We start from the raw sequence: 25,703 nt of genomic DNA on the forward strand, positions 1-25,703 counted from the left end.
ACAGCAACATATCTTAAATAAAGAAAGAGAAGGGAGTGAGGCTCAGAGTTGCTTTTGATCCATTATTATAGCACAGAGGGAGAAGAAGATCCCACTTTCTTCCTCATCTCTGCACTCCTCTCTACAGCTGGTGGTGCAGCGGTTGCCTGCAGAACATCAGACCTTCCTAGCTACCCAGCACCATTGCCAAGAAGAGAATAACACCCAAAACATTGTAGCAAGACAGAATGAGCTCTACACCATATCACACAAAGATCTTGATTACTCATCACAGCCTCTTCAAAAGACGCGCGCACACAGAGAGAGAGAGAGAATGCAGAGGATTAAGAATCATCAGCTTGGGAGAGGAGCAGAAGGGGGCAGCTTCGGCGAGAATAAAGCCACCAGCCCTTCCATTGCCTCTTCCTGAAGCCTCATGATTGAGGTTGTATCTTTCACGCAAAAGAAGGATTCATCTTGGGTGGTTCTATATACACCCCCCTATTGCTCAGGACACCCCCAAAAATTAAAAAAAAATTAAATACTCTCTACACCCCCCCATTTGCTAAGGACACCCCTAAAAAATTAAAAATTCCTAAATTACCCCCACCCTCCCACCCCTCACCTAAATTGCTCTCTACACCCCCAAACTCCCCCTCTTCCCCTCCAAAACACCCGCCGGCTTCTCCCTTCCGCCCAAAAAACCTCGCCTCAAGCACCTCGCCGGCGGCCAAACCCCCTCCGTCTCCCTTTGAACTGTTCCGCCCAAAGCACCTCGCCAACGCCCAAAGCACCTCCGTTCCCCTTCTCCCTCTCGTCGCCGGCATTCTCCCGATCTCCGACCACCTCGCCGGCTTCTCCCGGAACCACCTCCCCGGCCATCTCCCGAGCAACGAGCACCTCGCCGGCGCCTCCACGACCACCTCGAGGTAGCTCCCCCCCCCCCCCCGCCTCCCAAATCGTTCGGCACTGGTTTTTGGGCTGCAAAGGGAGATGGAATGAAAATAAGCTACTACAAAATAGAAGCAAAAACCAAAAGGTGGAAAGCATGTTAAGATTCAGGAGCTTACTGATGGCTGCAGCTGTTTAACAGAAGATCACCAGATCATCCAAGCTTCCTCGCCATTACTTGCATCGAATAGAGAAGGAAGTACTTTAAAAAATCCAGTTTTATGAATATTCTACTCCACACCCCATGGAAATATACAAGCACAACTGCAAGCAAGTACCATAAGTTCGGAGACTGCAAAATGCCCTTGCTTTAGCAACCACCTCTCGTCCAATACCATACAATAAAGTAACCAGCAATTACCACTGCCCATGGTACATTACCGCCCATGGTACAACCTCTTTTGCTTCTGTAGGAAAAGATGCCTAAAAATCTCTTAAACAGCCATTATCAGGTTCAGTTTTAATGAATGGCCTAAAATTGCCTAAGCTAGTGAAGCTGGTTTCACAAAGCACTCCACTCACAGCAACACAAACAGCAAGAGAAGGCAGTTGTTGCAACAGGACTAGGAGGTGCTTTAGTTACATAAGACCAAGAATACAAGAGAAGGCAGATGCTGAGACAGGACTATGAGGTAAGTTACAAAAGACCAATCCTACAAGAGGAAGCAGTTGCTGCAACAGGAGTAGGTTGTTTATTTACATAAGACCAAGCATACAAGAGGAGGCAGTAGCTGCGACAGAACTAGCAGGTGGTTTACCCATAAAGAATGCGACCAGCAGAAATTGTCGAAGCAACTACTTTTCACCAAACAACCATTTAGAGACAACAGTAATCATAGTAGCACTAGCAGAATGAAAAAGAGGGTTCCATCTTTTATCAGTCAGCGGCTCGCTCATTCTGAAAGGACTAAAAGGAAAAAAATGCTGAAGAGAATTTGAAAAATTGTGATACTCCTTAATGCAGGAACCATGGAACAAGATGAAAGGATCAAGCAAAGGAACAAAAAAAAAAAAAAAACCCGGGGCAGACCAGCATGCACAAAGTCTAATACTAAGGATTGCTGGATCAATTAGACAATAGCAATAGTCTTCCCAATAAAAGTGTTAGCATCAAACAATGAAATTTAATACATGAGGTTCATTCACTATCCGATTTATATTACTCAACAACAGTTTACCATACATTTTAAATAATTAAAGTTACAAACAGGGGGTAACGATCAAAATCCTGTAGGGACACATGACGACTCCTCCACAGATCAATTACATATTGGGAGACCGTTTTGCCTGAAAAATTCCAATCCCTGTCAACCTAGAGAAATAAATAATTAGAAAAAGAATTCCCGTTTCCATTGGAATGTGATTAGAAATTATTCAAAAAAAATCGTTGAAGGTGAAGTTTGTATTGAATACATGCCAATAAAATCACGAAACTTACAACTTTTAACTAATCGATAGCTTATGGTAATGCACAACTCTGTTTAGAAGCCACCAATAGCACATTTCATTGGAACAGCAGCACGGAGATTTCCACTTCATCATATTACAGTATGTTGAAGGGTAAGCTGAATCCTGTTTTATTAGGTGAGTAGCAGGCTGCCTACAGAGGACTTTCGCTTCATCATCTTCCGACCCTACACAGCACAGGCTCGACTTACAACTACTCTGGAAAGCTGCTGTGCGGATTTTGTTGCATGCTTTTCTTCACAAATTAATTATGGAGCAAATTCAACAACTATACATATGATCGAGAAAGCAAAAAATACACACATTATAAGTCAGAGGAAAAGAAAGAAATGCATACCATGATTACAAGACTAAAGGGGCCAAATGGTAAGCAAACATGAGATGTCATAAATTGTTTGGTCGATTACAGAATAGTTGTTTGTATTTAAATCAGGCACGCTGACTCTTTTCACCAGTGTCATATGAATAAGCCTCCAGTGTGCGTAGACTGTTTTCAAAGACATTGGTATTTCATATGTAGTACACTGAATAATTTCTTCTTAAATTAAAGTTGAAAATAATTTTATTTGAACAGTTTCTCAAAAAAACATGCATTCAATGTATTGGTAAGTCAGACAATTTAAATAGCATAATTCGCCTATCTTTTGCAGCCTAGAGCTATTGCACAAGTTTCAGCTCTCAACCTGGACTCATCAACCAAAAAATATCTAAAAAGCCCTTGGGCGAATTGAACATTCTTGGAACATTCTGCAACAAGGTTGTTTGTGTGTTACAATCTTGTTCAACAACTCAATCGCCCGTGGAGTCCAAACAACTTTCAAAAAAGTACAGTCCCATTAGTCGACATGCAAAAGCACTCAGCTCATATTACTAGTTTCTAGCCATTGCGTTTTCTTTACATGTATGTTTTCCCTTGTTTGTGGTAATATGGGCTACTTAGATTTCAAGAATCCAATTGTATCTAATCACATTATATCAAAATTTTAAAAAAAAAAAAGAGCCTCCAAATTGTTGCTTGCTATTAAACATAAAATCAGCCAAATAGTTGCCCTAGAAAAATCCAGCTCAGTAAGAAAATTTCTACTGCTTGAGTGTTTGTTAAATTGAAATAACTGGGTTCCAACCGGTTTCATGCGGTGCTTGAATGCCAAGGCTTGTATTTGCTGTTCATATAATAGGACAAAAATCAGACAGTAAGGTCCAACAGTTATATCATGGAATTTCTATTGTCAACTACGAACACACAAGAACATATAGACTACCATATCAATTTCTAGGATGCATATGAATGGTACTGGGGTGCAAAAATTATGAAAGTTAGCGTCTACAAAGGTTTGCAATAATTGCTCACACATATCAACATGCAGAATGGATATATAGCTAAATGTAAATTGAAGTATATACTCCCTAAAACAGAAGGGGAAAAATACCTAGCATTACTAAGGACATGCGGACAATATCACATCTCCCAAACCACCATGATCGTGAATTCAACTTTTGGATGTGATCAATACCAGCAGGCTACATGAGCTGCTTCCCGTGACATAAATCAGTAGTTCATAGCATACTTACCACATGTTTGGTAAGCAGCAATCCTGGAAATATGAGTTTGAGAAAAGAAACTCACAATTTTTTACCTCAACCGTACTGAACCCAGTTCCATATCCAATAGATTGCAGATTAAAAAATTGTTTGAGCGCTCCTTGATATATGAACACTTTCCCCAATACCTAATTCACAAAAGAGTTGTTGCCGCACTGCTCCTTAAACTGAAGGCAATTCTTATTTGAACTACTTTCACCCGCAGTAACAAGTTATTTTATTTCTGTTCACTCAACTTTATCTAGCCCCTTTCAATACTACCACGCCACTTCATATCATTCATAACAAACCAAAGGTTCAAATATAGGCCTTACAACAAATGTCCCCTATGAAGTTTCATTATCTATAGTTTTTCCAGCAATAAAAACACGAGCTCCTATATCACATGCCTGCTTGGAGCTACTCAACTTTGATTATAACTTAAACTTCAGACTCGAAATCTTCTTCAACTGTCAGAACATATCCATGTTTTAGACTTTAAAAATTTCAATGAGCTGTTTGCACATTTACATAGGTAACACAAAGACAATCTGAAGGAGCTAAGAGACAAGTTCAAAGGGTCATGGAATGAAAATAAGCTACTACAAAATAGAAGCAAAAAAAAAGGTGGAAAGCATGTTAAGATTCAGGAGCTTACTGATGGCTGCAGCTGTTTAACAGAAGATCACCAGATCATCCAAGCTTCCTCGCCATTACTTGCATCGAATAGAGAAGGAAGTACTTTAAAAAATCCAGTTTTATGAATATTCTACTCCACACCCCATGGAAATATACAAGCACAACTGCAAGCAAGTACCATAAGTTCGGAGACTGCAAAATGCCCTTGCTTTAGCACACCACCTCGTCCAATACCATACAATAAAGTAACCAGCAAATTACCACTGCCCATGGTACATTACCGCCCATGGTACAACCTCTTTTGCTTCTGTAGGAAAAAGATGCCTAAAAATCTCTTAAACAGCCATTATCAGGTTCAGTTTTAATGAATGGCCTAAAATTGCCTAAGCTAGTGAAGCTGGTTTCACAAAGCACTCCACTCACAGCAACACAAACAGCAAGAGAAGGCAGTTGTTGCAACAGGACTAGGAGGTGCTTTAGTTACATAAGACCAAGAATACAAGAGAAGGCAGATGCTGAGACAGGACTATGAGGTAAGTTACAAAAGACCAATCCTACAAGAGGAAGCAGTTGCTGCAACAGGAGTAGGTTGTTTATTTACATAAGACCAAGCATACAAGAGGAGGCAGTAGCTGCGACAGAACTAGCAGGTGGTTTACCCATAAAGAATGCGACCAGCAGAAATTGTCGAAGCAACTACTTTTCACCAAACAACCATTTAAGAGACAACAGTAATCATAGTAGCACTAGCAGAATGAAAAAGAGGGTTCCATCTTTTATCAGTCAGCGGCTCGCTCATTCTGAAAGGACTAAAAGGAAAAAAAATGCTGAAGAGAATTTGAAAAATTGTGATACTCCTTAATGCAGGAACCATGGAACAAGATGAAAGGATCAAGCAAACACCACCATCAGAACTCCGAAACGTCAAACTGATAAAGAAAGAATAATTAGAGGGGGGGAAAATGTGCTGCAGGAGGCAGTCGACCAAGAAAACCATTCCAGAAGGTGCTGTGGGAAGGCAAAAGCTGCAAAACAATGAAGATATCCAGAGAATGACACAAATTAGAAATAGGCCCGATAGGGGCTCTGATAAATCCAGATCTAGACCACATCAAATTTGAATAGAAAAATCACTGTTTGATAAGATTTGAATAAGGATTCGGATATAGATATTTAGATACATATACAGTCAGGCCAATCCAACCACTTGCTCCTTTCCAACGGATTTTAAGTATTCTTCTGGGATTCGGATCCAGATCTCCGAATGGTAGGTTTCTTCAGATGGATTTGAATCTTTTTTGGATTTGGAGTCAGATAGCTGGATACTAAGATATTTTTTAATTCAAATATCCAAATACTCAACTTTAGCTTAAATAAAAATGAAGATTTTCTTTTATCTAGGCACTTCTTGACATGGTTGCCAGGCAGAACATGTGTTAATAATCCGTTTTCCATTTTCCATTTTTTGAAACCGACAACCAGTTTCTGAAAATTGTAGAAACCAGAAAATGTGGCTGACTTTTCTGAAAACTAGCAATGGCTTGCCACCTCCCCAATCGCCCACCATCTGCCACTACTGCTACCGCATGCCGTCACATCCGCCCATTTGCCAAACATTGCTAGCCACCAATTACTGCCGGTTGCCATCACTGGCCACCATCCACCACCAATCGCCACCTCCTATCAGCAATCGGTGGCCACCCCCACTGTTCGCCATCATTGCTGTCACCAGCCACTGCTGCCACCGACCACCGCTGCCTGATGCCGGCCACCATCACGTTGTTCTCCACCACCATCGCCATATTTGCCACCAAACAAGTTTCAAGCTTTCGGTTAAAAAACAACACACACACACACAGAGAGAGAGAGAGAAAGAAACTGGTTTCAGATTTATTTAGAAAAAAACAAAAAGAAAGAAAACTGGCAATCATGCTAAATGCTACCTTAAATTAAGCGCCGCGGCTAACTTAACATTGACATAGATGATCATATATTTTTGGTAACCAAGAAGAGAGTTATTAATTATAAATTTTTAATTACATAAATTCTTCATGTTAGATACTTGTCATTCTCCTATCTCTTTAAAACCATCAATATGTTTAAATTACATTATTTAGAATTATCCATTATCTTTCCTTAAAAAATATTTTTCTCACAAATCTGACTTGTATCTGGAGTCATATCCGATTAATATTCATATCTTTTTAGAAGAAATGTGGAGCGGACACAAATTTTAGCATCTGTCTAATATCTGTATCCAGTTCATTGTTCCCAATTTTCAGACATCGTGCGGAATATTTTAAAAGGATGCAACAGTTGCCTGGAGAACAAACAACTCCGTTGGCTATCCAATTTTGCCGTGACAGTAAAGCAGTTAAGGTGGCAGGTGGACCAATTATTAAAACACAAAACATGCCAGAACAAGATCCAACCTAACCTGCTAGCAGATTTAAGGAAATGACAGGGATCAATTCATCGCCAAAAAAAAATACATGACAAATCCCTAACTCAAGCATGAACCAATAGGGCTTCAGTCACCTATCCTGGAGCAGGCACATATAAGTTCCATTTACTGAAGCATGAAACATGAGAACAACATATACTAAGATGCATCAGAACACAATCTAATCTAACCTGCCAGAAAATTTAAGGTAAATTCATAGATATTTTATCATGACACATAACAAATCCACGAAATTAAACCCCTAACAATGAAACCATAGGTTTCAGTCACCTATCTTTGAACGGGCACATATAAGTTTTCCTTTCTCCTTTTGAACTCAGGCACATGTAAGTTTCATTGACTGAAGCGTAAATGATAGGAGCAAGATAAGCAAACAACGACCCTCTAAGGACTATGGCTCTCATTGATGAATGGTTCATGAGCAGCCTTGGTTGGGTGTTAGCCACGAAAAGGGCTAGTAAGCTAGAGAAGAATGCATGCAGGAATGTGATATAGAACTGTTTTAAGCTGAGATTCAGAATTCACTAGCATATCATGTCTACTTAGTTAAGCTCCTTCAATAAACATTCTCCTACAATAAACTTTTGTACGTTGCAGTTACCTGCATAAAGCAGGCCAATCTTAAGATCTGTCAAGTATCACATCTTACGATATCAAGGAACATGTACGGATATATTGAAAGTGGGGAAAAGAATAGCAACAGTGCAACTCCTTGAAGAAAAGTCCTGGTTGAATAAAATCTATGGAGTATTAAGAGGAAAAGAAAAGCTTGATTGTACTTACCATATAACATCTGTCCTTTTCCCATCCATTTGGGCAGTTTCATCAATCTTCATTCACCTATTCCTATTAGGGCTATCCCTGATGCTATTCCAGGTTGCTTCATATCCTTCATCAAACCTTTATGTTGTTACATTATCTCTTCCCCTTTTTTCTACAGGTTGATAGACTTTCCTTTTTCCAAATAAAAAGGGAACAACAACAATTAAGTTTTAAAAAAATGGGAGGCTCAGTCTTGCACATTTATCAGACATCGATGAGGTTGCTTACAGGCAGAAACAGTTGACTGCACCATAGCAGGCCATCCAAGTTGGTAAACCTATTCAATAAGGCAAATTAGTAAACATTTGGGATGCATGACGAATTTAAAAGATAAATACTTGAAGGGGCTGGAATCCATGACTTCACCTCTGCCTCAATGGTAGATGAGGAGAAAGATTAAATGTGTGTGTGTGTGTGTGTGTGTGAGAGAGAGAGAGAGAGAGAGAGCATGTCTTAAATCTGCCAATATATATCATTATAAACTTGAATAAGATTGTCAGCAGCAGCACAGAATTTCAGCATCTGAAGCATTGAGATCACACACTCATCAGAGCCTCTAAAAACAGAAAGAAATGAAAGATCAGATAAAAAGATTGGGCGAGCACACGAGAGAGAGAGAGAGAGAGAGAGAGAGAGAGGAGAGAGAGAGGGGAGCATTTTTTGTGTGCTTCTACTTTAAAAAACCTTTCAGATATTGTCACAATATTTTCTGGGAAGCACTGTTTGCATTAGAAGTTGCAAAGTACTTTTAAAAAGAAACATAAAGAATTAAGCTCGTCTAATAAATGGATCAAATTTCTACCATGGGGAAGAAATAACACCATGAACAAAAGGAAAACGGGAAATGAGAGGCAAGCAGAGCAAGGCCGTGACCATGGAGGAAGCCTCATCATGGCTGACAGCAAACCTTGGTCGGTATGTCTTGAACAACCTTGCCTGTCTGCAGGTATCTCATAAGATGAAAAAGAAAATGACTCGTACAGACACGAGCAAGGCTGCAGGAATAATACATATGACAGCAGTTGCCTATCACTGAGCTCAAATAAGAGATTAAAAATTTTGTAGAAAATAATAGAATGGGAAAAAAGACAAACAACAGCACATATCTTAAATAAAGAAAGAAAGGAGTGAGGCTCAGAGTTGCTTTTGATCCATTATTCTAGCACAGAGGGAGAAGAAGATCCACTTTCTTCATCATCTCTGCACTCTCTCACAGCTGGTGTGGCAGCGGTTGCCGTGAGAACATCAGACCTTCCTAGCTACCCAGCCACTTGCCAAGAAAGAGTATGCTACAGGCAAACATTGAGCAAACAGAATAGTCTACACCATATCAACAAAGGATGTTACTCTCACAGCCTCTTCAAAACGCGCGCACACAGGAGAGAGAGAATGCAGAGGATTAAGAATCATCAGCTTGGGAGAGGAGCAGAAGGGGGCAGCTTCGGCGAGAATAAAGCCACCAGCCCTTCCATTGCCTCTTCCTGAAGCCTCATGATTGAGAGTTGTATCTTTCACGCAAAAGAAGGATTCATCTTGGGTGGTTCTATATACACCCCCCTATTGCTCAGGACACCCCCCAAAAATTAAAAAAAAATTAAATACTCTCTACACCCCCCCATTTGCTAAGGACACCCCTAAAAAATTAAAAAATTCCTAAATTACCCCCCACCCTCCCCACCCCCTCACCTAAATTGCTCTCTACACCCCCAAACCCCCCCCCCACCCCGCTCTTCCCCTCCAAACACCCGCCGGCTTCTCCCTTCCGCCCAAAAAACCTCGCCTCAAGCACCTCGCCGGCGGCCAAACCCCCTCCGTCTCCCTTTGAACTGTTCCGCCCAAAGCACCTCCGCCAACGCCCAAAACCCCCCCGTTCCCCCTTCTCCCTCTCGTCGCCGGCATTCTCCCGATCTCCGACCACCCTCGCCGGCTTCTCCCGGAACCACCTCCCCGGCCATCTCCCGAGCAAACGAGCACCTCGCCGGCGCCTCCACGACCACCTCGAGGTAGCTCCCCCCCCCCCCCGCCTCCCCAAATCGTTCGGCACTGGTTCTTTGAACCAGTGCCTTCGGTTCGGCCCCATGGGGCCGACCCGCTGCAATTGGGTCGGCCCCATGGGGCCGAACCAATGTATTTTGGTCGGCCCCATGGGCCGAACCAATGTATTTTGGTCGGCCCCATGGTCGAAGGAGTCGGTCGAGGGATGAGAAAATCCTCGAACTGCGACGTTTGCCTAGTAGTGGAGTCTGTGGATCATATCTTGTTTCGGTGCCCGCCAAGCACGCTAGGTTTGGGGCCTCATCCAAAACCCCTTGACTTTCCTCCAAGCTGGGGGTCCTAGTTGAGTTCTTCCTTTCCTGTCTGAGGAGGTGTAAGAATAGACCTCACATCGAAAGCTAGGGCATCAGGATTGCATATTTAGCCTACTACATCTGATTTGCCAGGAATGGCCAAATATTTGAGGATAGTACTCAGCCACAGAGAGTCACTTTGGAGAGGTCCTTCACTCAGGCTGCTAAAGTTATTCACTCATCCGCCATTGGAGAGACCTTGATAGTTCGGAATACCTGGGACCCCACCTCAGCTCACACAGCGTCCGGGATGCAATTCATCTTCCCATTATAAGTTATTATTATAGCCATTACTCTATTCCACAACAATCTAGTCAAAGGATTGATTGAGCAATCCTAGCCACTATTTCAAGTAACAGGCAACAGCAGCAACATTAAACTCCGTGAAAACATCGCTATCGACATCTTGGTCCCATGTTAGTTCTATAATTAAATAATTGAAAAAAAAAGGGGGAAAACAAGCAAGGGAAGGCCTCAAGCAGAGTTAAAAGGCCATCACCACTGCAGTATAATACAGCTTCATTACTTGGTAATCCACGAACAGTCCATGAACAACTTGTTTTAAGCTATTATTGCAAAAATAGAGGAAAAAAAAAGAGAGAGAGAGAGAGAGAAATACATCTACCTCAATAAAATTTACTTATTGGAGAATAAGTCAGAGAATCACCTGGGCCAATTCTTGAGATTTTTTCACAATAATTCTTGAGATGATAGTATTGCTGTAAATTCAAAATTTAAACCATGAAATTTATTTGTGCTAAGCATGGATAAATAACATAATTTGCCTCTGCAATGCAAGTTAAGGTTCAAAGAGAACATCCTCATGATCTTTCAACATTTTAAATACATAGCTAACATAACTGTTGCTTATCAGAAAATCCGCCTCAATCATCAAAGGCAAACATTTAAAAGATGCTCTACCACCCCCTTAATTTCTCACTCCCCCCAAATAAAGCGCGCAGCCTATTTGCGCTTCGCTCACCTGACCAAGAACATCACAGAGCCCTCTTTTCCAACAAAAGAAATGATAATGCCTGCTCAACTTTTCCTTCAGAAATGATGATGCCTGCTGTAACGTACCCTGATGTAACATACAACTAGATTCACTGACCCAAAAACAAGAAAGTGAGATGGTGCAATCAGAAGTTCTTCCCCATGATACACTTCACAAGGTCTAAGATGCGAAAATAATCATAAAAAAGAGATGAATGTTTACCCTCCAGCCCATCACGACCATAGCGGTTGCTACCTGAAAGATTATTACATGGACTTCTACCAATAACCAGATCAAACCCACCAAATGTGTTAATCATCTGCTCAAGCTTGTCACCGTTAAGTTCTTGTACATCAGAAAGGTCTATTAGTTCCCCTGTTTGATTTGTTTGCTCCCACCAGCTCTTAAGTATGTTTCTGTTTACATCTGAAATCTCAACGGAAACAACAGTCTTCATATGTATTCCCAGCTGATGGAGAGCCACCTCAGCACCCCCAATACCCGAAAAAAGTGATAATACAGTTATTCCATTAGGGATAGCGATGGAATAACTGTACTCCAATTACACAAGTCCTCTCTACTCTTGAAGATCTATACATTAAACAATTTATGTAAGTACACAGCTGTAAAAATAGCTCGCTAAACTAATACAAAATTGCACAATACATTATAATACCTCGTAAGTTGTAAAGAGCCGGACAGAAGCCTTCTGTTCGGCTGCACAGTGCCGGACAGAAGCCTTCTGTTCGGCACTGTGCAGCCCGAACAGAAGGCTTCTGTTCGGTTGAGGGTTGCCCGAACAGAAGGCTTCTGTTCGGCACTGTTCAGCCGAACAGAAGCCTTTTGTTCGGCGATCCAGTGCCGAACGGAGCACAAACCGTGAAAAAAAAAAAAAATTCGAAACAAGATGGAACACGTACCTTTGCGGCCGATTCTTCGTCCCAAATCACTAGTTGCTTGTCCATGCTTCGAATGGGGCTTAAATCTCCTTCAAAGATCGCCTAAACGATGTAAATGGATCGAGGGGTTTAAGGGGGGTTTGAGGGGTGTTTTTTTTTTCTTTTCAAAACGAAACGGAGGAGGAGGAGGAAGAGGGGGTGTACTGAGAAAATTTCAAGGGCAATATGGTAATTACACTAATGGTTAGTTTGGGTATTTTTTTTTGGGTTTTTGGGGGGTTGTCCTTAGCAATAGGGGGGGTGTATATAGAACCCCCCATTCATCTTCCTTCATGCGAGTCCATTGTTGGATCATCAATTGCTCGCTTTGAGATCTATGCAGTCCGATGAATGGAGGAGTTCGAAGCACTTTAAAATCTGTGCCATGGGTGATCCAATGGTGGATGGGAGCGAAGGAAGGTGAAAGGAATTGAAGGGAACACTGAACTAAATATGGGTCATGTGCCAGTTTTCTGCAATGGAATTGGATTTTGGAAGAAGGTGTGGGATTTTTTTTTGTCCTCCTGAGAGGGGGAGGAGGGAGACACCAAGTTCCGTCCAATCAGTCATATAGATAAAAAATAGTGTGATATGAAATTTGGCTTGCAGACCGACTTAGTTAGAAGTCATGGGTCATCTGTTCTGACTGGCCCGTTAACGAACTGAGCTTGTCGAGCTCGGTCCAATAAAAATTCAGCTTGAGCTCGGTCTTTAGTCAAACGAGCCTGAATCAAAAATAAGGTCCGTTTAAACTCGAGATCGAGCCCGAGCTCGAGCAGTTCACATGTCTGTTTGGGCTCTGGTATCAAGCACGGACCTTTTCTTCCCCCTCCCCCCCAACCCACACTTGCTAGCTTTTAAAAACTCACCCAGTTGCCGTACAGGACCAATGCTTCGATATTCGTGTATCGACGAGAAACTCGGCTGCTCCCCCCTCTTCCCTCAAGCAAAAGATCTGCCACTATTACTCGCCGCAGCAAAAAAAGCAATCAAACCCCCCTTAAAAGACGTCACCAGCCCTTTAGCAGCGTCACAGCTGTAGCACTGCACTCTCCCATCTGCCGCACCCCCTGCAACCCAACCTAACCCGTGCCCTTTTCTCGCAAAGGACAAGGGCTAACAGTAATTATTCCTCGGTAAACCCAGTACAGGCTCCTCCTATTGGGTCGCAACACGTGGTCAATGACGCTATAAAAATCCTAATGCAGATTTTTTAGTTTGAATAAACCACCCCTGTTCTCCAGATCTGACCATAATCATCACCGTCTACAGGCGTACGTGCGATGTCGTATCTCCGTCGCCACTGTTGGTCCACTTCCATGTACCGCATCTGGCGAAATCATACAGGACTCAGCCTAGCATTGTAGGATGTAACATTTCCTTCGTAGAAGGTTCCACTCATCACAGTAGCCTAGCTATGGTTGTGTTTAATGTATACTAAATCTTTATTATTGAGCCCGAGCCCTCAGGCTCGAGGTCTGATTTGAGCTCGTAATTAAAACGAGCTTTACGAGCTCAAGTCCGAACATTTTCTTTGTCAAGCAAGTCCGAGCTCGAACACAATACAGAGCTCGCTACCAAGCCCAAGCCCGAACATCTGTAAAACAAGCCGAGCTCGAGCCTCCTCAAGCTCGGCTCATTAATAGGCCTAATTGCAAGTCTTTCAAATCATGGGGCACCCAGCACCTCAATTATGATATGACCAAATTAGATTTGCCCAAATTCTTTCCCAAAAGCACAAAGAAAGCGGTAGCATCTGAATTTGAACCGGATCCAACCCGGATCCGACCCAAATCGGACTAAACCCGACCCAGAGTCAAAAATTATAGGCATGGACCCGACAAGCAGCCCTTTTTAGGAGACGAGGCAAGTCTCATCCCACCACTGTCAGGACTTGGTGACCGTGCCCACTACAATGATACGGCAAGTGTTTTTTTAATGCCACCTTTATTTTTTTTCTTTTTTTCTTAGGAAAAAAAAAAGAGGGGAGAGAAGAATTAACCCCCCCCCCAACCCACGTAGCAACCCCCACTGGGCCACCCTTCCACCCTTCCACCAGAAAATATCCGATGCGGATAGACAACACACTCATACCCTCCCCGATCCGTTAGGAGCCCCACCAACGTGACAGCCCTTTCTACATGTGAATATGTCACTCCAACACCATCTCAGTACCGACAGACCAAATGACGACTCCACCGATCAAACCATGCGGGAGGCATCCGGTTCCCGTATTTAATCGACACCTGCGCGTTTCGAAGGGCCACTCTAATGTAATCTTAGCCCCATCCCAACTGTGCTACCACCTTGGTGGTATGCCACCTATCTATTTGATCCGATTCTTTTTCTCGGGCTAAAGATAAAACTGGAACGGATCGGGAGTTAAAAAAAAATCTTTTGAGTTTTAAAATATTTTGTTTTCTGATTCCCCACAGTTGCATTTATTCTAAATCGGTTTAATAAATCCAGTTTACCATCCGTTTCGAAAAAGAAAAAAAAATAAGAATATCTGATCTTTGCTTGCCAAATATACCTTTCTCGACCTTTCTGCTAATATTATTCTATGATTTGTTTTAAACAAATAACTGACACAAAGGATTTGAACCCCCTTAGAGGAGAGGTGCAAAAAAAAACTAAGTGGACGCAAAATCCCCAAATTCCCAAAACCCTAGCGTCAAAACAAGAACATGATCTTCTAAAAATCACTTCAAATCGAATGGGTTAAAACATCGAAAGTTAAAAAAAATGCAGAAAATTAAATAGAATGGGAAGGAAAATGAGCAAAAGCCAAAAGGACAGGGACATATCTCGGATAAAGAGAGAGAAGGGAGAGAGGCTCAGAGTCGCACTTGATCCATCATTATGGCGTAGAGGGAGAGGGAGATCCCACTTTCCTCCCCATCTCTGCACTCTTCTCAACGGCTGGTGGCTACAGCGGTTGCCTGCGAAGCATCAGACCTTCCTTTCTGCCCCGCCACCGTTGCCTAGAAAGAGTAATGCAAAGATCTCGGTTTCTCATCACCGCCTCTTCAGAACACACACACATACACACACACACACACACACAGAGAAAGAAGGAGGGGAGAGAGAGAGAGAGAGAGAGAGAGAGAGAGAGAATGGGGAGGATTAAGAATCATCGGCAAGGGAGAGGAGCAGAAGGGGGCAGCTTCTGCGAGAACAAAAGCCACCGGCCCCTCCACCGCGCCTTCCCGAAGCCTCATACTTAAACTTATGAGTATGCTTTCCAACCCAATCTGCCCTCTATTTATAGTGGAACTCCCACGTGCCGACTAAAGCCGGAAGCGGTCGACCTTCTAGACTTTTCTTTTCCCATTCATCCCAAAAATAATATACGGGGCTTTTTTATACATCAAATTTTTCATAAATATTATTTCATAATTTAAATTTATAAATATATATTCATAAAATATTTATTTTGTTATTCTATTTTTTTATAACTATTTTTTATATATATCCACACCATCTAACACCGTTAAAAAATAATAATTTCTAATTAAAATAATTAAACTATTTTTAATCGGTAGACGTGAAAAGAAAAACATTTATAGAATGATTGGGTAGAAAACAAAAAATTAATTTTTAAATTTTATTTTATTTTTAAGTAAAATAAATATAATTTTTATTAATTGTATCAAAAAAATTATATTAGAGACATTTGTAAAAAACAATATTTGATAAAAATACAGAAATAAATATAAAATTTAAAAAAAAAATAATGCAAGAATTTTTAGGAAGATATTCATATAAAAAAAAATCCTAACATACATATAGATATATATATATATATATATATATATATATATATATATATATATTAAATTTGACGAAGAGTCACGTAGTATTGTCTGACTAGCGCGAATAATTTATTCCTGTATTTCCATTTTAGCGGCTTCATCAAGGTTTGCGAGAGGTTGCTTTGTTGCTATTTAACACTAATCATTTTATTTTTCATATAAAGATCTCTAAAAATATTAGATTTCAAATACACTTCTGAAACCATACTTTCTCCCTGTCAGTCGATCCAACCAACGGAACAAAAAAAACAAAAAAAAAAAAAAAAAAAAAAAAAACCGGGGCAGACCAGCATGCACAAAGTCTAATACTAAGGATTGCTGGATCAATTGGGCAATAGAAATAGTCTTCTCAATAAAAGTGTTATCTTCAAACAATGAAATTTAATACATGAGGTTCATTCACTATCCGGTTTATATTGCTCAACAACAGTATACCATACATTTTAAATAATTAAAGTTACAAATAGAGGGTAACGGATCAAACTCCTGTAGGGCCACGACTCCTCTTCCAAAGATCAATTACATATTGGGGGACCGTTTTGCCTGCAGAATTCCAATCCCTGCCATCCTAGAGAAATAAATAATTAGATAAAGAATTCCTGTTTCCATTGGAATGTGATTAGAAATTATTCAAAAAAATAATTGAAGGTGAAACTTGTATAGAATACATGCCGCTAGAATCACGAAACTTACAACTTCTAATTAATCGATAGCTTATGGTATGAACTTCTAGTTGATAACTCTGTTTAGAAGCAACCAATAGCACATTTCAGTGGAAAAGCAGCACGGAGATTTCCACTTCATCATATTACAGTACGTTGAAGGGTAAGCTGAATCCTGTTTTATTAGGTGAGTAGCAGGCTGCCTACAGAGGACTTTCGCTTCATCATCTTCCGACCCTACACAGCACAGGCTCGACTTACAACTACTCTGGAAAGCTGCTGTGCGGATTTTGTTGCATGCTTTTCTTCACAAATTAATTATGGAGCAAATTCAACAACCATACATATGCTCGAGAAAACTAAAAATACACACATTATAAGTCAGAGGAAAAGAAAGAAATGCATACCACGATTAGAAGACTAAAGGGGCCAAATAGTAAGCAACCATGAGATGTCATAAATTGTTTGGTCGATTACAGAATACTTCTTTGTATTTAAATCAGGCACGCTGACTCTTTTTACCAGTGTCATATGAATAAGCCTCCAGTGTGCGTAGACTGTTTTCAGAGACATTGGTATTTCATATGTAGTACACTGAATAATTTCTTCTTAATATCAAGTTGAAAATAATTTTATTTGAACTGTTTCTCAAAAAAACATGCATTCAATGTATTGGTAAGTCAGACAATTTAAATAGCATAATTCGCCTATTTTTTGCAGCCAAGAGCTATTGCACAAGTTTCAGCTCTCAACCTGGACTCATCAACCAAAAAATATCTAAAAAGCCCTTGGGCGAAATGAACATTCTTGGAACATTCTGCAACAAGGTTGTTTGTGTGTTACAATCTTGTTCAACAACTCAATCACCTGTGGAGTCCAAACAACTTTCAAAAAAGTACAGTTCCATTAGTCGACATGCAAAAGCACTCAGCTCATATTACTAGTTTCTAGCCATTGCGTTTTCTTTACATGTATGTTTTCCCTTGTTTGTGGTAATATGGGCTACTTAGATTTCAAGAATCCAATTGTATCAAATCACATTATATCAAAATTAAAAAAAAAAAGGCCTCCAAATTCTTGCTTGCTATTAAACATAAAATCAGCCAAATAGTTGACCTAGAAAAATCCAGCTCAGTAAGAAAATTTCTAGTGTTTGAGTGTTTGCTAAATTGAAATAACTGGGTTCCAACCGGTTTCATGTGGTGCTTGAATGCCAAGGCTTTGTATTTGCTGTTCATATAATAGGACAAAAATCAGACAGTATGGTCCAACAGTTATATCATGGAATTTCTATAGTCAACTACGAACACACAAGAACATATAGACTACCATATCAATTTCTAGAATGCATATGAATGGTACTGGGGTGCAAAAATTATGAAAGTTAGCGTCTACAAAGGTTTGCAATAATTGCTCACACATATCAACATGCAGAATGGATATATAGCTAAATGTAAATTGAAGTAAATACACCCTAAAACAGAAGGGGAAAAATACCTGGCATTACTAAGGACATGCAGACAATATCACATCTCCCAACCCACCATGATCGTGAATTCAACTTTTGGAAGTGTTCAATACCAGCAGGCTACATGAGCTGCTTCCCGTGATATAAATCAGTGGTTCATTCCATACTTACCACATGTTTGGTAAGCAGCAATCCAGGAAATATATGAGTTTGAGAAAAGAATCTCACAAATTTTTACCTTAACCGTACTGAACCCAGTTCCATATCTAATAGACTGCATATTAAAAAATTGTTTGAGCAGTCCTTGACAATATGAACACTTTTCCCGATACCTAATTCACAAAAGAGTTTTTGCCGCATTGCTCCTTAAACTGAAGGCAATTCTTATTTGAACTACCTTCACCCGCAGTTACATGTTATTTTCTTTCAGTTCACTCAATTTTATCAAGCCCCTTTCAATACTACCACGCCAACATAAAGCTTACCTTCATATCATTCATAACAAACCAAAGGTTCAAATATGGGTCTTACAACAAATGTCCCCTATGAAGTTTCATTATCTATAGTTTTTCCAGCAATAAAAACACGAGCTCCTATATCACATGCCTGCTTGGAGCTACTCAACTTTGATTATAACTTAAACTTCAGCCTCGAATTCTTCTTCAACTGTCAGAACATATCCATGTTTTAGACTTTAAAAATTTCAATAAGCTGTTTGCGCATCTACCTAGGTATCACAAAGACAATCACTAAAGAAGCCAAGAGACAAGTTCAAAGGGTCATGGCATGAAAATAAGCTACAACAACATAGAAGGAAAAACCAAAAGGTGGAAAGCATGTAAAGATTCAGGAGCTTACTGATGGCTGCAGCTATTTAACAGAAGATCACCAGATCATCCAAGCTTTCGTCGTCATTACTTGCATCGAATAGAGAAGCAAGTACTTTAGCACATCCAGTTTTATGAATATTCTACTGCACACCCCATGGAAATATACAAGCACAACTGCAAGCATGTACCATAAGTTCCGAGACGGCAAAATGCCCTTGCTTTAGCACACCTCCTCTCGTCCAATACCATACAATATAGTAACCAGCAAATTACCACTGCCCATGGTACATTACCGCCCATGGTACAACCTCTTTTGCTTCTGTAGGAAAAAGATGCCAAAAAATCTCTTAAACAGCCATTATCAGTTCAGTTTTAATGAATGGCCTAAAAATGCCTAAGCTAGTGAAGCTGGTTTCACAAATCACTCCACTCACAGCAACAAAAACAGAGAGAGGAGGCAGTTGTTGCAACAGGACTAGGAGGTGCTTTAGTTACATAAGACCAAGAATACAAGAGAAGGCAGATGCTGAGACAGGACCATGAGGTAAGTTACATAAGACCAATCCTACAAGAGGAAGCAGTTGCTGCAACAGGAGTAGGTTGTTTAGTTACATAAGACCAAACATACAAGAGGAGGCAGTAGCTGTGACAGAACTAGCAGGTGGTTTACCCATAAAGAATGCGACCAGCAGAAATTGTCCAAGCAACAGTAATCATAGTAGCACTAGCAGAATGAAAAAGAGGGTTCCATCTTTTATCAGTCAGCGGCTCGCTCATTCTGAAAAGACTAAAAGGAAAAAAAAATGCTGAAGAGAATTTGAAAAATTGTGATACTCCTTAATGCAGGAACCATGGAACAAGAGGAAGGGATCAAGCAAACACCACTATCAGAACTCCGAAACGTCAAACTGATAAGGAAAGATATTTTTTAATTCAAATATCCAAATGCTCAACTTTAGCTTAAATAAAAATGAAGATTTTCTTTTATCTAGGCACTTCTTGACATGGTTGCCAGGCAGAACATGTGTTTAATAATCCGTTTTCCATTTTCCATTTTTTGAAACTGACAACCAGTTTCTGAAAATTGTAGAACCAGAAAATGAGGCTGACTTTTCTGAAAACTAGCAATGGCTTGCCATCTCCCCAATCGCCCACCATCCGCCACTACCGCTACCGCATGCCGGCACCTCCACCCATTGCCAAACATTGCTAGCCACCAATTACTGCCGGTTGCCATCACTGACCACCGTCCACCACCAATGGCCACCGGCTATCAGCCATTGCTGGCCACCCCCACTGCTGGCCGTCTTTGCTGTCCCCAACCATTGCTGCCACCGACCACCGCTGCCTGCTGTCGGCCACCATCACCTTCTTCTCCACCACCATCGCCATATTTGCCACTGAACAAGTTTCAAGTTTTCGGTTTAAAAAAAAAAACAGAGAGAGAGAAACTGGTTTCAGATTTATTTAGAAAAAACAAAAAAAGAAAACCAGCAATCATGCTAAATGCTACCTTAAATTAAGTGTCGCGGCTTGCTTAACAGTGACATAGATGATCATATATTTTTGGTGACCAAGAAGAGAGTTATAAATTATATAATTTTTAATTACATAAATTCTTCATGTTAGCTACTTGTCATTCTCGTATCTCTTTAAAACCATTAATATGTTTAAATTATATTATTTAGAATTATCCATTATCTTTTCCTTAAAAAATATTTTTTTCTCACAAATCTGACTTGTATATGGAGTCACATCCGATTAATATCCATAACTTTTTAGAAGTAATGTGGAGCGGACACAAATTTTAGCATCTGTCTAATATCTGTATCCAAGTTCATTCAGCTCTGCCCAACTTTCAGACATCGTGCGGAATATTTTAAAAGGATGCAACAGTTGCATGGAGAACAAACAGCTCTGTTGGCTATTTTATCATGACACATAACAAATCCACGAAATTAAACCCTAACAATGAAAACCCATAGGGTTTCAGTCACCTATCCTTTGAACAGGCACATAAAAGTTTTCCTTTCTCTTTTTGAACTCAGGCACATCTAAGTTTCATTGACTGAAGCGTAAATGATAGGAGCAAGATAAGCAAACAATGACCTCTATAAGGACTATGGCTGTCAATTGATGAATGGTTCATAAGCAGCCTTTGGTTGGTTGTTAGCCACGAAAAGGGCTAGTAAGCTAGAGAAGAATGCCTGCAGGAATGTGATATAGAACTGTTTAAAGCTGAGATTCAGAATTCATTACCATAATCATGTCTACTTAGTTAAGCTCCTTCAATAAACATTCTCCTTCAATAAACTTTTGTACCTTGCAGTTACCCGCATAAAGCAGGCTAATCTTAACATCCGTCAAGTATCACAATCTTACGATCTATCAACATGTACGGAATATATGAAAGTGGGGAAAAGAATAGCAACAGTGCAACTCCTTGAAGAAAAGGCCTGGTTGAATAAAATCGATGGAGTATTAAGAGGAAAAGAAAAGGTTGATAGTACTTACCATAACCATCTGTCCTTTTCCCATCCATTTGGGGTCAGTTTTATGAATCTTCATTCACCACTTATTCCTATTTACGGCTATCCCTGATGCTATTCCAGGTTAATTCATATCCTTCATCATAACCTTTATGTGTGTTACATTATCTCTTCCCCTTTTTTATACAGGTTAATAGTACTTTCTTTTTCAAAAAAAAAGGGAACAACAACAATAAAGTTTTTAAAAAAATGGGAGGCTCAGTCCTGCACATTTATCAGACATTGGACGACGTTGCTTGCAGGCAGAAACAGTTGACTGCACAATAGCAGGCCATCCAAGTTGGCTAAACCTGTTCAAATAAGGCAAACTAGTAAACATTTGAGATGCATGACGAATTTAAAAGATAAAGTACTTGAAAGATGGCTGGAATCCCATCACTTCACCTCTGCCTCAATGGTAGATGAGGAGAAAGATTAAATGTGTGCGTGAGAGAGATAGAGAGAGATAGAGAGAGCATGTCTTAACTACTGCCAGTTATATCATTATAATACTTGGAATAAGATTGTCCAGCAGCAGCACAGAATTTCAGCATCTGAAGCATGAGATACAAGCACAACTCATCACAGCCTCTAAAAACAGAAAAGAGAATTAGAAAGATCGGAAAAGAAAGGAGTGGGCGAGCACACGAGCAGGGGGGGAGGCATGTTTTCTGTTGCTTCTACTTTTAAAAACACTTTTCAGATATTGTCACCAAACTTATTTTTTCTGGGAAGCACTGTTTTGCATTAGAAGTTGCAAAGTACTTTTAAAAGAAACATAAAGAATTAGAGCTCACTCTAATTAAATGGATCAGAATTCTCTACCATGGGGGAAGAAAGTAACACCATGAACAAAAGGATAAACAGGAAACGAGAGGCTAAGCAGAGCAAAGGCCGATGGACCATGGAGGAAGACCTCATCATGGTAACTGCACAGCAAACCTTGGTCAGTATGTCTGGAACAACCTTGCCTGGTCTGCAGGTATCTCATCACTAAGATGAAAAAGAGAAATGACCCGTACAGGCACGTAGTAAAGGCTGCAGGAATAATCAGCATATGATCCAGCAGTTGCCTATCACCTGAGCCGCAAATATAAGAGATTAAAAATTTTGTAGAAAATTAAATAGAATGGGAAGAAAAATGAGCAAAAGAACAGCAACATATCTTAAATAAAGAAAGAGAAGGGAGTGAGGCTCAGAGTTGCTTTTGATCCATTATTACAGCACAGAGGGAGAAGAAGATCCCACTTTCTTCCTCATCTCTGCACTCCTCTCTACAGCAGGTGGCAGCAGCGGTTGCCTGCAGAACATCAGACCTTCCTAGCTGCCCAGCCACCATTGCCAAGAAAGAGTAATGCTACAAGGCCAAAACATTGTAGCAAGACAGAATGAGCTCTACACCATATCACACAAAGAACTTGATTACTCATCACAGCCTCTTCAAAAGACGCGCACACACACACACACACGCACACACAGAGAATGCAGAGGATTAAGAATCATCAGCTTGGGAGAGGAGCAGAAGGGGGCAGCTTCGGCGATAATAAAGCCACTAGCCCTTTCATTGCCTCTTCCTGAAGCCTCAGGATTGAGCTTGTATCTTTCACGCAAAAGAAGAATTCATCTTCCTTCATGCGAGTCCATTGTTGGATCATCAATTGCTCACTTTGAGATCTATGCAGTCCGATGAATGGAGGAGTTCGAAGCACTTTAAAATCTGTGCCATGGGTGATCCAATGGTGGATGGGAGCGAAGGAAGGTGAATGGAATTGAAGGGAACACTGAACTAAATATGGGAGAGAGAGAGAGAGAGAGAGAGAGAGAGAAGGGGGGAGGCATGTTTTCTGTTGCTTCTACTTTTAAAAACACTTTTCAGATATTGTCACCAAACTTATTTTTTCTGGGAAGCACTGTTTTGCATTAGAAGTTGCAAAGTACTTTTAAAAGAAGCATAAAGCATGCTCTAAATAGATGGACCAGAATTCTCTACCATGGGGGAAGAAACTAACACCATGAACAAAAGGATAAACGGGAAACGAGAGGCTAAGCAGAGCAAAGGCCGATGGACCATGGAGGAAGACCTCATCATGGTAACTGCACAGCAAACCTTGGTCAGTATGTCTTGAACAACCTTGCCTGGTCTGCAGGTATCTCATCACTAAGATGAAAAAGAGAAATGACTCATACAGGCACGTAGCAAAGGCTGCAGGAATAATCAGCATATGATCCAGCAGTTGCCTATCACCTGAGCCACAAATATAAGAGATTAAAAATTTTATAGAAAATTAAATAGAATGGGAAGAAAAATGAGCAAAAGAACAGCAACATATCTTAAATAAAGAAAGAGAAGGGAGTGAGGCTCAGAGTTGCTTTTGATCCATTATTATGGCACAGAGAGAGAAGAAGATCCCACTTTCTTCCTCATCTCTGCACTCTTCTCTACAGCTGGTGGCGGCAGCGGTTGCCTGCAGAACATCAGACCTTCCTAGCTGCCCAGCCACCATTGCCAAGAAAAAGTAAAGCTACATGGCCAAAACACTGTAGCAAATATCACACAGATCTTGTATTACTCATCACAGCCTCTTCAAAAGACACGCGCACAGAGAGAGCGAGCGAGCGAGAGAGAGAGAGAGAGAGAGAGAGAGAGAGAATGCAGAGGATTAAGAATCATCAGCTTGGGAGAGGAGCAGAAGGGGGCAGCTTTGGCGAGAATAAAGCCACCAGCCCTTCCATTGCCTCTTCCTGAAGCCTCAGGATTGAGGTTGTATCTTTCACGCAAAAGAAGGATTCATCTTCCGTCATGCGAGTCCATTGTTGGATCCTCGATTGCTCGCTTTGAGATCTATGCAGGCCGATGAATGGAGGAGTTCGAAGCGCTTTAAAATCTGTGCCATGGGTGATCCAATGGTGGATGGGAGTGAAGGAAGGTAAATCCGAGTGACCGAAACTGGGTTTAATATTCGGATTTTTTTATAAAAACTAAATGATACCTAGGATTTGAACCATCGTAGCAAGAAAAAACAAGTTCTATATCATATCACACAAAGATCTTAGTTTCCCATCACCACCTCTTCAAAACACACAGAGAGAATGGGGAGGATTCAGAACCACTGGCTTGGTAGAGGAGCAGAAGGAGGCAGCTTCTATGAGAATAAAGCCACCGGCCCTTCCACTGCCTCTTCCTGAAGCCTCATACTTAGGCCCCGTTTGGCAGAGCTGTTGAAAGTAGAGCTTTCGAAAGTAGAGTTTTTTGAAATAGAGGTTTTTAAAAAAGCTATTTGTTGTTTGGTCAAAGCCGGCCCGAGGAACAGGCCCTTGCCCTGTTTTCTGTGTCTGGCCATGACCAAAAGGAAGCAAAGGCCCCATATAAAACAGGAACATGAGCTGGCTACGAGTCTTCCCCCTTGATGGAAGGGAGGTGGAGAGTTTCTTGGCCTGCAGAGGGGAAATTTGGGAAGTTGGGGACAGTAGTTTTGTTTTGAGTGGAGAGAAAGAGAGAGGAGGGATTTTGGTTGGCTTGATACACATGTCTGAAGCCACTCTTATCTTTCATCCATTCTCTTTTTTGGTTTTGGTCTTGGTTTTCCTTCCCTCACATAGTCACATTACTCCTGATCCAGCTGGGCCATCAGGAAGAAAGATAGGGGGATTGGAGATGGACTTCTTGGAGGGTGGAGATTCTTTTAATTTTCTCCTCTCTGTTTCTTCTCCCCTCTTGGGTGGTAGAGAAAGAAAAGAAGGGGGGGAAGGGGGGGGGGAGGGTTGAATGGCTGCTGTGCTGTGATGTTGCAGTTGCTGCTTGGGTACTCACTTGAAGGGGAGATGGTGGGATGGGACTTTTATTAATTAGATGGAGTGAATTTCCCATAATGCCCCTACTTTCTCTTATAGAGAGGTCCCTTTTTGGACAAATTCTTTCCTTTACCTTGACCATGAAGTGCCATGTGATAACCTTTTCCTATTCTGCTCTTGCTTGACATGGTAAACAGTATTGCCAAGCATTATCTCAGTTATTTAATCAGTTTCATAGGCCCTTCTTTTAGAGTAATTATTTTTCCGTGCTTCCATTCAAGAATTATATTAAACTAAAGAGGCTTCTTGTCTATCTTTGTTAGATTCATGCATCTTTGTTGAAATAGTGTACTTGACAGCTATCTATTTTCATATCATTTTTTTAAGTATTTTGTACTTATTAAAAAAATTATTATTAAAAAAAA

At 40.7% G+C, this 25,703-nt stretch overlaps 2 long non-coding RNA genes across 11 annotated transcripts; both read right to left on the bottom strand.

Annotated features, from left to right (window-relative positions):
* Positions 1–2,000: 2,000 nt before the first annotated feature.
* LOC120110642 lies at positions 2,001–6,485 on the bottom strand. The gene is made up of 3 exons (XR_005511832.1): positions 4,637–6,485; positions 2,369–2,564; positions 2,001–2,242 (listed from the first exon to the last, which is right to left on the bottom strand). It is a non-coding gene; the product is annotated as an uncharacterized LOC120110642 (long non-coding RNA).
* A 9,840-nt stretch (positions 6,486–16,325) lies between these two features.
* On the bottom strand, positions 16,326–24,929 carry LOC103714222. 10 transcript variants are annotated; one of them, XR_003386999.2, is made up of 5 exons: positions 19,393–24,928; positions 19,147–19,277; positions 18,987–19,045; positions 16,692–16,897; positions 16,326–16,566 (listed from the first exon to the last, which is right to left on the bottom strand). It is a non-coding gene; the product is annotated as an uncharacterized LOC103714222 (long non-coding RNA). The 10 variants fall into 10 exon arrangements; XR_005511830.1 differs by having other exon boundaries at positions 18,987–22,415; positions 22,509–24,929; XR_005511831.1 differs by having other exon boundaries at positions 18,987–21,165; positions 21,473–24,929.
* Between the last annotated feature and the right edge of the window lie 774 nt (positions 24,930–25,703).

This window comes from Phoenix dactylifera, chromosome 1 (genome assembly GCF_009389715.1).
Source record: "Phoenix dactylifera cultivar Barhee BC4 chromosome 1, palm_55x_up_171113_PBpolish2nd_filt_p, whole genome shotgun sequence".
NCBI lineage: Eukaryota > Viridiplantae > Streptophyta > Magnoliopsida > Arecales > Arecaceae > Phoenix > Phoenix dactylifera.